Here is a 12,966-nt window from a genome sequence, read left to right as displayed (position 1 = left end):
GAGCTTCAAAACCAGGCCTCCTATTGCTACATTTCGTAGTGTCCTCTGCCCCTTCATGAACAGGCACTTCAACTGTCTTAAACCCAAATTCTTCTTCACTGAACTCGTAATCACTATCAACAAATTCTCCATCATCTTCTTCACTGTCTACAACCTCAGCTTCATCTTTATCTTCAACATCAACATTATCTTCCACCCCAGTTTCATCTTCCACCTGAACATTGTGTTGCACCTCTGCATAATTGTCTGCACCATCCAAACCTTGGCACCCAAAAGATGCTTGACTCCAAACTATATTAGAATTGCCCACTTCAGTATAGTACAACCCCACAATCCTATTACATGGCATTTGGCCCAGCATGTCAACCAGTTTAGCATCAGAGCTGATAAGTTCAAGCCCACCTACACCATGGGTTCCACCCTTCCTATACCATATTTCCAGATTTGGTTTGGGGTTGGAAATGTCTACATTGTAACCAAGCCCTTTCCCTACCTTTCTTAAGTCCACCAATGACAGAAAATCTTGTACAACATTATCCAAGTAACAAACTTTTCCATTTTTATACTCCCCACTTTCCAACACACCCCCATGGTGAAGTTCTAAACTACAGTTTTCATGGTTACCTGCACAGTAAACAAGGGTCAAAACAATGCTAAAACACACACACACTTGTTTTGGAATCATAAAATCAGACAAAACCATGTTTTAATTCAATGTTCTGCACCAAAACCAAAATATACAGTACACATTTCGTTCAGTTTTTAAATTGCTATGGAATAACTTCAGTCCATTTGGTGTGAGGCATAGATAGAAGACAAGAAGGGATTAAAAAAAAACCCTAAGTGTTGCAGTCAACGACAGTATAAAGCAACAAAGCGTGTAAGGAATCTTTAAAATCTATGGACCACACAGATGAAAACAAAAACTGATACGTATTCAAACAGGCAGAATCACTTACTGTATTTAGGCGCAACACCACCCCAACGGAAGTCAAACTCTTCCATCACTATCAGCCAAACGGACCAAAAACCTAACTACCCCCAAAATGAAACCCTAACCTTTAACTGTACCCCCGATCAACCCCAAATTTCGAAGCTTACACAGACAATTTCTCACTCACTCAGTCATTGCTGCAGCAAATTTAACTCCAATGGCTGCCTCAGAAGGGATAGCTCACCGTATACAACTCCAATGGCTGCCTCAGAAGGGATAGTTCACGTGCTTTCCCCTTTCTTCAGCGATACATTGGATTTGTTTCATTCGAAACGACGAAAAGTCACTTATACCCCGAACAACAAGAGCACGTGACACTCACATGGTCAATTTCGACGGATTCAGTTACGGCAGGAACTAATTGCACCTTATTGTCTAATTAAAGGACTAAATTGCTACAAAATTTAGTTCACGAACCCAATTGCAACTGGGGCCATAGTTCACGGACGTCTACAATAATTAACCCTATATTTATATGATGAGAATATTCCACTATGCTACATCCACTTTGAAGATGACGGAATATTTCACTATAATCAATCAGAACGTACAAGTAGTATTTATCACTCAATTTCCCAAAGACCCATAGGGAATGCTAACAATCTTTTCTCTAACCTTCTCTTTTGGACCTTCTACTTTCTCTTCATGACATGTGTCAATTTCCTTACACTTAAAACAATGTCATTAATGCATCATACAAGATACTTTTTGTTTTCCAAGTTTACCCTTATTAAATGTATTAACTTTTTGGGTAAACAACTGAAAACCCTCTTAACTATTTCGACTGTTGAACTTCACACCCTAAATTATTTTTTCAGCCGATTTAGACCTCGGACTATTTTAAATGGTCAATTAAGCACCTCTCATTAAGTTTTTAGACTTCCATCCAATTTTCTGTTAATTATAAGGGTAAGTTTTTCATTTTACAAGGACAATACCAAAAAATAATAAAGAAAATGTAAAATCATGATTTCTTCTCTCTTTCTCTTTCTTTATTCTTTTTCCTTTTCCGTATTCTCTCTCTCTCTCTCTCTCTCTCTCTCTCTCTCTCTCTCTCTCTCATTTTTCCTTCTTATTCTTCTCTCCCTCTCTCTTTCTTTCAAGAATCCGATTCAAAGTAGGCGTTTTCTTCTTTCCCAAGTGCACAACGCCTTCTCTGCAACACAGATGCACATATATGAAAATCCATTCTAACACCGCCTCCCTCCCCTTCCTCGTTCGCATGTAACAAAAATAAGCAAAAGAAATTGATAGCCAAACCAAATCAATGGACACTTAGCCAACACCCACGGTCAAATAAAAACAACCCAATCACCCATAAAAATCATCCAATCTCTGAATACCCAAACACTGTGAATGCAATCCCTAAATCCCATTGACCTAATCAAGAACAAGTAGGTGGCGATGAAGATGAAAACATATCTTCATTATGATTATATGTTTATTTACACGGACCAACCATTGGCATTCACTCGAAAACCCTTATGGATGTGGGATTGCAGACAGAGAGTCTTGGGAGGAAGGGGCTGGGGAAGATGTTGATTGCCTTCCCTTTTTTTAAAAAAAAAAATATATATTTTATTTTATTTTAAAAGTTTTGTAGTTTTAACAATTTAATTATTTTAAACTTAAAAAAATAAATTTTAATTAAACAGTGAATCACGTGCCTAACATATGACAATTAGATAGAAAATTGGATGAAAACTAACGACAGAGGCTAAATTGATCATTTAAAATAATCTAAGGGCTAAATTGGCTGAAAAAATAATTCAATGTGCTAAATTAGATAGTCAAAATAATTTAGAGGGTATTCGGCAGTCTACCCTAACTTTTTTGTTTTAATTTACAACAAGCTAGTCTTTATATATATATATTTAACAACAACCTTGTTAAAAAATTAAATAAATAAAAAAGTCAGTATTTTTTTGTTGAAAACAAATGTCATTTGTTTTCTCTAGAGAAATGAAAATTCTATTTTCTTTTTGTTTCTATTGGTCGTTGACAATGGCTATGTAAACATCACATGTGCAGCTTCCGCCTTTAGACAAATTTGACTGTTTTAGTGCAAAAGAATCATCCTTCGAGCATGTTAACTATCTATCAATAGTGGTCTAAATTATTTTGTGTTTAAAAAACAGACATTCTCTCTTGAAAAGAAAAACATACATTTTTTTTTCCAAAAAAAATTGACGTTTGTTCTTATTTAATTTTTTAACAAGTTGGTACAATAGTTACCCAAAAAAGAAAAAGATATATGAGGAAAAAAAAAAACCAATACATTTAATAAGGGTAAATTTGACAAATAAAAAGTAGTTAGTGTGATGCATTAATAACATGGGTATATTTTTGCTCACCACCTTAGCCATAGATGCACCCTCACCACCCTTGTCAACACTTGACACGTGTCCTTTGGCATAACTATAGTTAACTATTTACTTTGTATTTATGCAACCATGGTTATGCCAAGGGACACATGTCAAGTGTTGACAAGGATGGTGATGGTACACCTATGATTAAAGTGGTGAGCAAAAATGCACCATTAATAACATTATTTTCAGTGTAAGGAAATCGACACATGTCAGGAGAAGAAATGAGAAAATTCAAAAGGAAATGTAAATAACATTAAAGAGCGGTCACGCAGGCCACATGCTGACAAACTCCTCCACTGAAAATTATTCCCGTCTCATCTGCCAAATATAAAGCTGCAGACAGCAACTTTGCATGTGGGTGCATTGTTGAGTCAAATAGTCAACAGATAGAGGTGGTGTAGGTTTAATGAAATGGAGGTGGTGTAAATTTTTCAGAGCGGTCACGCAGGCAATTATTCCCGTCTCATCTGCTAAATAGTTTATTATGTATAGTTCGTGCTAATTGAATCTCAAGTGTTATCCAAAGTTTTCATGGCAGCCCATCTTTTCTTTCTCTTCCTTTTGTTCCGGCTTCTCCTCCATTTCTTCAATACTACAAACAATTATCTCAAGGCATGAGAATCACAACTTCTTTTGTTCAAAATAATAAACCTGAACAATGCGTGCGACATTCGTTTGTAATAAAACTTGGCATAATGAGTCGTCAACTACTCCTTTATTCTTTTGAGAATTGGATACGGAGACGAGCGAACCCGAGTCGCGCATGTCTTTGCAGCTTGTTCTTCGCTAAATTGACTTGCACCCGATTTCGAGTTCCTTTTTCATAAATTAGATAAATTTATAATCATTTATACTATCATTTGTATCAAAGAAATAAAAAATGAGAAACGGTGAGAGAAACCGAGGACCATTGCTAACAAACATACCAAAATAACAACAACTAAAATGAACATCGATCAAATTAATCATCCCCCAAAAACAAAGCGAAAACATTCAAACTCTACAACAAATTAACACCAATTTCATGCGTGGATTCAAAGGTCTTGAAGCCCTTTAGCAAACAGAGAAGCAAAAGCTTGCATATGATGTTTTTCCAAAACCAAACCAACCTCAACATCTCCAGCAATACCATCCCTAGACTCTGCCAGGGACATGGCTCCTGTCTCTTCGATCGAAACCACCTCCACCTTGCTTGGCCTTCCCCATCCAAAATCTGTATCATAAATCCCAAACCTTGGTGAACCAGAGGATGGCAATTGGGGTACGAGAGGATGGTACTCTTTGGCCTCAACAAAGATGCTATGACTTGAAAGATGGTGGAAATCAGCATGAGACTCGGCAATGGTGAGCGAAACGGCGTACCCTTGGACATAAGTGAGAACTGGTTTAGGGGAGTGTTGGGGCCAAGTGATGTTTCCTGCTAGAGGTCGGAAGTGTTGGAGGGCGATGGAGAGTGAGGCTTTGAGTTTTGAAACGAGTGTGGTGGCTTCAAAGGAGTTTGAGATTTGATAGAAGAAAAGGCGTTGGACGGGTGCAAATCTGAGCCAGAGTAAATCAAACAAGGTTAGAGGAAGGACGTCAGGTGTGGCTGAGTGATCTTCTGGTGAGCTTGGCTGTGGAGAAACCTCAACCACTCTGACTGAGTTTAGGTCTGCCATTGTGGATGGATCATGGAAGCAAAGTTGAATGAAGGGTTTAATATAATTGATGAACAGACCTAATGAATGTTCCTTAATTCTTATTTTAAACGGCAATGTGGTAAGTATTCTATAATTTCTCACGTAATTTAATTTAGGGCTTGTCCGATATAGGTCCCTACAATTTCTATTTCTTAGACATATACCCATCATTCTATAAATCTATGTGTAAAACTCAATTTCAAACTTAAATGACTAGTAGGATATAATAGGTCATAGTATTCATATGTTTTTACATCCTTGCCATCAGACTTCATATTTTATTTATAATTTATTCCAAGCATTTCATTAACTGCCATAATTGTAATTAAAACTCCCTATTAATAGCATAACAATCACCCCATTTCTTTTGGTTGCCATTCCCTCTAACATATCGCCCCTAAAATTGCAAACCAAAAAAACAAAATGTAAATTACATATCCAACAATGTACATATGAAAAATATAAATATAAATATAAATATATATTTATAAAAATATAGGTATATTATTTACCAAAAAAATTAACAAAAATAGGTCAGTTACTTTGTAATTGAAATTTCTGTACATTTTTCATAAATTAAAAATAGGTACACAATAATTTATAGAAAATAGGTATGTCGTATAATTGAAATTTATGCACATTTTTTATAAATTTAAAATAGGTACATTATTTAGAAGAAAAAATAAGTTCATTATACTAGGTAAATTGTTTTACTAGGTATACATTATTAGAGAAAAAAAATTGGTAAATTATTTAAAGAAAAAAATAGATACAAAATTTAGCAAAAAAATAGGTTCATTATACTAGGTAAATTGTTTTACTATGTACATTATTAGAGAAAAAAAAATAGGTACGTTATTTAGAGAAAAAATAGGTTCATTAAAAAAAATGTTTTTCAAAAAACAAATAATAAATAGATTATCAAATTATTTTTTAACATAATTAGAATGTACACTATTATTCATAAAACTATAATAAAATAGAATACTAGTCGTATAATTCATAAAAGGAAAACAACATTAATTCCTAAATTTAATATTGAATTTAAATTACTAATAAGTTAAATAGATTACTAGTTGTAATTCATAAAAGGAAAACAACATTAATTCAAAAATAGATTACTAATACTTTAATATGGAATTTAATATTTAATTTCAAATAAGTTTCTAAATGAATTCCTACATCCATTACAACTATTTGGAGATCTTTCCAAATTCAACGTGTCATTAGTTACACCCCCTCATAACAAAAATTGGGTATTTTAAATAGAAAACTAAAGGAAAGGGTTGTAAGTGATTTAAAATGAATTTTATGGATCTAAGCTCAATTTACTATTTAATTTAAGCTGCGCCCGATAAGTTTGAACAAATTTCGCTGTTATGAATTCCAGAGATAATTTCTCGCAATATGGGTCTAACAAAAAAAGATTCTAATTCAATACTCACTCTGTGCTTCGACTGGTACCACACCACTAGGTCCCACAAGACCGAAGACATCACACTTCTAAGTTGCGTCCAATAGTGATCATCATTTTTTAGCATCAAATGAAATGCCTTTAGTTGGGTTTATTAACCCCATAATTAACAAAATGTGACACAATACAATAATAGAATAGTACGGTATCACAACATCAACTGGTGATACTTCCATTCAAAATCCGTCACATGTATTATTTTTTGACAACTAGATTCACCACTCATATTTACTTTAAAATTAAAATTAAAAAGATTTTAAAAAAACTTTAGAAATAAAAAAACCTAGAAAACCACCCGCTTGATCGACAGCGACCCCCCACCACTGTCTTCCATGACTACTGCCTCATTCTCTGTGTGAATTTGATGACACCCCAACACATGGATGATTCCACTTTCACAATCGTTAGAGCATCTGCAACCGATGTGTCAAAAGTGACACATAGACATTTAACGACTAGAAATAACATCTCACACCACTCCAACTGATGTGTCAAAGCTGATGTGGAATGAAAGCTGGAGATTGGGATGTTATTTTTGACATCCCAAAAGCAAGATGTCAAATGAATATTTTATTATTTTTTATTTTCTTTTCTTTTTAATTAAAAATAAATCAACACTAAAATGTAATAAAATAATAATTTAATTTGACATATCGGGTGGAGTGTAAAGCTGTGTAAGATATCAGATCAGCCATCAAATTTAAATTTGATGTTTGGTATTTGACATCTCCCTTGAAGATGCTCTTAAAAGAAAAAAAAATTGATTCGGCTATTGATACATGGAAAGTTATGCAATCAAGATTGGATTCCTATTCACCTACTATAAAATTTGCTTTTATTTTCAATAATCTCAATGGCCATATAGGACTTTGGAAGCTTATCAAATTCCTCAAAAACTTTTAAATTTCTTAACCTTCACGTATGAAGTTAAATAATTTCTCAAAGACCACAAAATCCCACCCCCAACAATTTGAAACTAAATTCCTTGAACCCTATAGAGAGAAAATTCCATGAACCCTAAGTCCATAATAGAGAGGAAGAATTAATGGAGAGGGAAAAGGGACAGAGATTGGAAAAAATGAAAGAACAACGGGAGCCATGGCAGAAAGTAGGCCGGCGGAGGCTTTGTCGGCAAGCTCAGGGAAGTGGTTGTTGGAAATTTTTATTATTATTGAGTTTTTTTACTAAGAACCAAATCCGCTTGCACAAAAGAAGCTGCAAAGGAGATGACTGGACTTTAACACAATGCGGACGTCTGCGTTAGAGAAAAACCATATATATATATATATATAAAATACGATTTCACATATATATTTCAACTTTGGTTGAATACTTTAAATTAACAATAGTGCTTTGGAAGAGAAGGTAAGTAAAGTAAGCGCATTGTTTTTAACTGGATATAATACAAAGGAAAAGAAATAGATATTAGAGACAGTACATAGGAAAAGAAACAGAGCCAGCTACCTGGCGTGGTCCAAAGAACTACATGTTCACAAATGTAATTATTGAGAGCATACAAAGTTTGTCAATTTTTATAGTTGACCCAAAAAAAAACTAAGTTGATGCAGACAGAGCCACCTGCACCTGGTCCAAAGAAAAACATCATCAAAAAGCTGATTATTGATTGAGAGCATACAAGGTTGGTCTCCTATTGATTCACTGCATACATGAGTCTTTGTAAGTAAAATACAGTCTTATATTGAGACATAGTTCAAGCACGAGCAGCGGCGGACCTAGGAATTTTTTAACGGAGGTGCAATTTTTAAAAGTTAAGAGCTTCCAAAAAAAAAAAAAAAAAGGGTTAAACATCCTTATCATTTAAACAATACTAATGTTATTCATAATTAATTAAAAAAATAACATTGCAATTAACCTACAATTGTTACTTACAATTGGTCTTTTATAAAGAGAATTCTCAATCCTACTTAATTAAGGAATTCTCAAAACCCAATTGAATAAAGAGAACCCAATTGACTAAGGAAATAAAACCCAATTAAGTAAGGAAATAAAACCCATTTTAAAAGCCCACAAAAAGCCTGGTCCATTTACAGCATCAGTTTCCCATTATTTTTTAATTTAAAAATAAAAACCCTGGTCCAAAACGACGTCGTTTTGGCCAGGCATCTTTAAAAAAAAAACAGGCGCACAACAACAGCGCAGCAAGCCCAGTGACTCGCGCATTTCGTCGAACACCTTCTGTGCATCGCATGTCTGGAGCAGAGGTGCAACTCCAGCACCTCTAATGGTGATTTCCGGCGACCGAAGGTGCAGGTGCACCTCCTTGCGCCTGCACAGGTCCGCCACTTAGCACGAGTCTGTATTCGTTGTTCTTGTGGTTTGGAGTGCTACTATCAAAAGAAGGAAGTTGTATCTTGGGAGACGTTTCTCATTGAAACCTTGAAGCACCAGTGAGGAGCAATTTCATCTTAGAGAGATAGAACCAAGTTCTAGACTCGACAATATTCTGATTTTTCTAAACTTCACTTATATTGTTCTTATTACTTTATGCATTTAACTTGGTATTTATTTGCATGAATTAAATTCTTTTTTTTCTTAAGCCAATAGAAGTCATTTTATAAAGGGATAAATTGGTCTTTAAAATTTGCAAGATTAGGTGGATGAAGAAATAGTACAAGTGGGTGGAAATAGCAGCACTCTAACCAAATCTTGCGTACTTCTTCCATAAAGATTCATATGCGTAACAGGACATGATTTCTTCTAGTTATTAAATACTGACACAAAATAAAACCTTGCATGATATGCGTGGGAACATTATATATTTAGAATCGATTAAAAAAAAACATTATATATTTAGAATGAGATTATTAAATCAAAATTACTTTGACGCCACATGCTTACCACTCCACTCAGAATTATTCCATCTCACTTGCTAATTGAGTCTTAATAGTTAAATCAAAGTGATGTAAAGGCGACCCATATTTTAAAAAAATAAAAATAAAAATTTCCATGACAAATATAATTACAATGAAAAAAATAGGATGAAAAACCAGAAGCATTTTGTCTGCTTTTATTTCATCTGCCTCTTGACTAAGCAAACCCATGTACAAGCACATGTTACAGAAAACTTTGACAAATGAACTAAGTGATCTTGTTGCTTCTTCTTTGCCATCAAAGTCATCACTGATTGCCTGAATCTTTCTAGAAAAAAAAGGCGATGTTCACAAAGTTAAATATTTAGAGAAGCAATGAAGTCCCAAATTATTATTCCCCAGAATAGTACAAATGAGGAGGCTTCAAGTTCAAGGGTTTTGAATACCTTTAGCAAATAGAGAAGCAAAAACCTGCATGTTATGTTTGTCTAAGACCAACCCAACATCAGTATTGTTTCGGCAACTGCTATACGTCCCGCTATGCAATTCCCAAAATAGTTTGGAGATACAAGAGGATCCAAGCGAGACCTGCAATCCACGTTAAAAGCCAGACGTGTTTGGTCATTGTTTATTTCCTCTGCCTTGACTACGCAAACCCATGTATAGGCACATGCTAGAGTGAAAGTTGACACATGAACTGAATGAATATCTTGTTGTTTCTGCTCTGCCAATTTAGCCTTCAACAATTGCCTCAGTGTTTCTATATTTGCTCTTGTGAATTCAAAGGTGCCTCGGATAGAGCCCGATGGGGGTTTCCTCTCCCAAAACGTTAAGCTTCGATTGTTGGGACCGTCCTTATTTCGATAAGAGTTCGAGTAAAGTGCTCCGAGCTGAGCTGGATCCTGAATGCCCTTTCTGTCATAGAATTGTTTCAGCTGATCAGGTAGTACTGAATTAGATTGATCATCATGTTTGCAAATGTGAGCCCAAGATTTCACAAACAAAGTTGAAGTCTTGCCATCTAAGATTGCGTGGTGCATGGAAGTTCCAATGGAAAAGCCACAGTTGGGAAAGATAGTGATTTGCAAATCTACCACTGCAGCTTGTTCATGAGAAGCTCCCAACTAGGGTACAAGAGGATGGTACTCTATGGCTTCAACAAAGTCACCACTTGAAAGATGGTAGAAATCAGCATTAGACTCTGCTATCGTGAGTGAAACGGCGTCACCTTGTGTTAATGAAAGGGAAAATAGAGAGAGAATTAAGAAGAAGATGAACCTTTATGTATTATTTCTCAGATTACTCTACAATACATTGAGTTAAGCTTTATAAGGCTCTAACTGATTACAACAGCTTACTAACTAATCTAACATCAGTCAATGACTAAGTGACACTTGTCACAATCCTAGCTCTACATACTCTAACATCCCTCCGCAAGATCATGGGTGGAGAACTTTCAAGCCTAACATTCGCTTCCCCGAGCTCCCTTCCCCTTACTTTCTTCAACATCCGTTGGTTAAGGTTTGGGCTGGTCCAGCGCCTTTATTTCTACCAAATGCCTACTTATTCTACAACACATCTCTTCTTTGATTCCATACTTGTGCCAAAACTCAAAGCCTCACTCTCTAACATCCTCCAGCACTTTCTACCTCTGGCAGGAAACCTCACTTGGCCTCAAGACTCCAAAAAGCCCATTCTTAGCTATGTCCAAGGTGTGAGAATGTGAAGGTAAAGAGTCCCACATTGGAAAGTTGAGAAACCTAGCAAGGGCTTATAAGGAGTTGGGTTACTCCCCCAATTGCCAATTGGTTTTGGGGTGGAACCTCAACTTCCTTCATGGTATCAGAGCAAGGCTTCAAGTGTTGGGCCCAACGGCTACACGTGCTCTCACGTCATTTTGGGGTGGAACCTCAACTTCCTTCATGGTACCCAGGCTTGGTCCCTTAACTTTTCAATGTGGGACAAATACTCTCAACACGCCCCTGCATGTGTGGCGAACTTTCAAGCCTAACATGTGGACAACACATATTGGGTGACGTGGGAGCACGTGTGGCCGTTGGGCCCAACACGTGAAGCCTTGCTCTGATACCATGAAGGAAGTTGAAGTTCCACCCCAAAACCAATTGTCAATGAGGGGAGTAACCCAATTCCTTATAAGCCCTTGCTAGGTTTCTCAACTTTCCAATGTGGGACCCTTTACCTTCACATTCTCACACGCCCCCACACGTGTGGCGAATTTTCAAGCCTAACATGTGGACAACACATATTGGGTGACGTGGAGCACGTGTGGCCGTTGGGCTTTCATACGTGGGCTAACCTACTCTGATACCATGAAGGAAGTTGAGGTTCCACCTCAAAACCAATTGGCAATGGGGGCAGTAACCCAACTTCTTATAAGCCCTTGCTAGGTTTCTCAACTTTCCAATGTGGGAGTCTTTACCTTCACATTCTCACACCTTGGACATAGCTAAGAACGGGCTTTTTGGAGTCTTGAGGCCAAGTGAGGTTTCCTGCCAGAGGTAGAAAGTGCTGGAGGATGTTAGAGAGTGAGGCTTTGAGTTTTGGGACAAGTATGGAATCAAAGAAGAGATGTGTTGCAGAGTAAGTAGGCATTTGGTAGAAATAAAGGCGCTGGACCGGCCCAAACCTTAACCAACGGATGTCGAAGAAGGTAAGGGGAAGGGAGCTCGGGGAAGCGAATGCCCCAGGTGAGGACGGAGGAGGAGGAGCCACACTGCAAACTTCAACTACTTTAACTGAGCTTGGGTTTGCCATTGCCAATTGGAGATGGAAGTTAGAAGGTTGAGGCTATTGTGATTCTTTTGTCACTGGTAGTTGATATGGAGTCTGTCCAAGTTCTTAGTTTGTAAATCATTTTCATATTTCAAAAAGTGTGCGATCACCAAATCTTGTGTCCTCTTCCACAAAAATTCATATGATTTCTTCTTGTAATTAAATGACATAAAATAAAAGATTGCATGATATGCTTGGGAACATTATATATATTTATGATGAGAATATTCCACTATGCTACATCCACTTTGACGACAGGGAATATTTCACCATAATCAATGAGAACATACAAGTAGTATCTTGGGTAAATAGCTGAAAACCCTCTGAACTATTTCGACTATTGAACTTCACACCCTAAATTATTTTTTCAGCCGATTTAGACCTCGGACTATTTTAAATGGTCAATTAAGCACCTCTCATTAAGTTTTTAGACTTCCATCCAATTTTCTGTTAATTATAAGGGTAAGTTTGTCATTTTACAAGGACAATATCAAAAAATAATAAAGAAAATGTAAAATAATTTCTTCTCTCTTTCTCTTTGTTTATTCTTTTTCCTTTTTCGTCCTCTCTCTCTCTCTCTCTCTCTCTCTCTCTCTCTCTCTCTCTCATTTTTCCTTCTAATTCTTTCTTCCCTGTCTCTTTCTTTCAAGAATCCGATTCAAAGTAGGCGTTTTCTTCTTCCCCAAGTCCACAATGCCTTCTCTGCAACACAGATGCACATATATGAAAATCCATTCTAACACCGCCTCCCTCCCCTTCCTCGTTCACAGGTAACAAAAATAAGCAAAAGAAATTGATAGCCAAACCAAATCAATGGACACTTAGC

At 36.3% G+C, this 12,966-nt stretch overlaps 1 pseudogene; it reads right to left on the bottom strand.

Annotated features, from left to right (window-relative positions):
• Positions 1–4,269: 4,269 nt before the first annotated feature.
• Positions 4,270–12,122, bottom strand: LOC110750118 (phenolic glucoside malonyltransferase 1-like; annotated as a pseudogene).
• Between the last annotated feature and the right edge of the window lie 844 nt (positions 12,123–12,966).

This window comes from Prunus avium, chromosome 3 (genome assembly GCF_965620075.1).
Source record: "Prunus avium chromosome 3, drPruAviu1.hap1.1, whole genome shotgun sequence".
NCBI lineage: Eukaryota > Viridiplantae > Streptophyta > Magnoliopsida > Rosales > Rosaceae > Prunus > Prunus avium.
The sequence above is the reverse complement of the archived record's forward strand: the minus strand, read 5'-3'. Positions and strand labels throughout refer to the sequence as shown.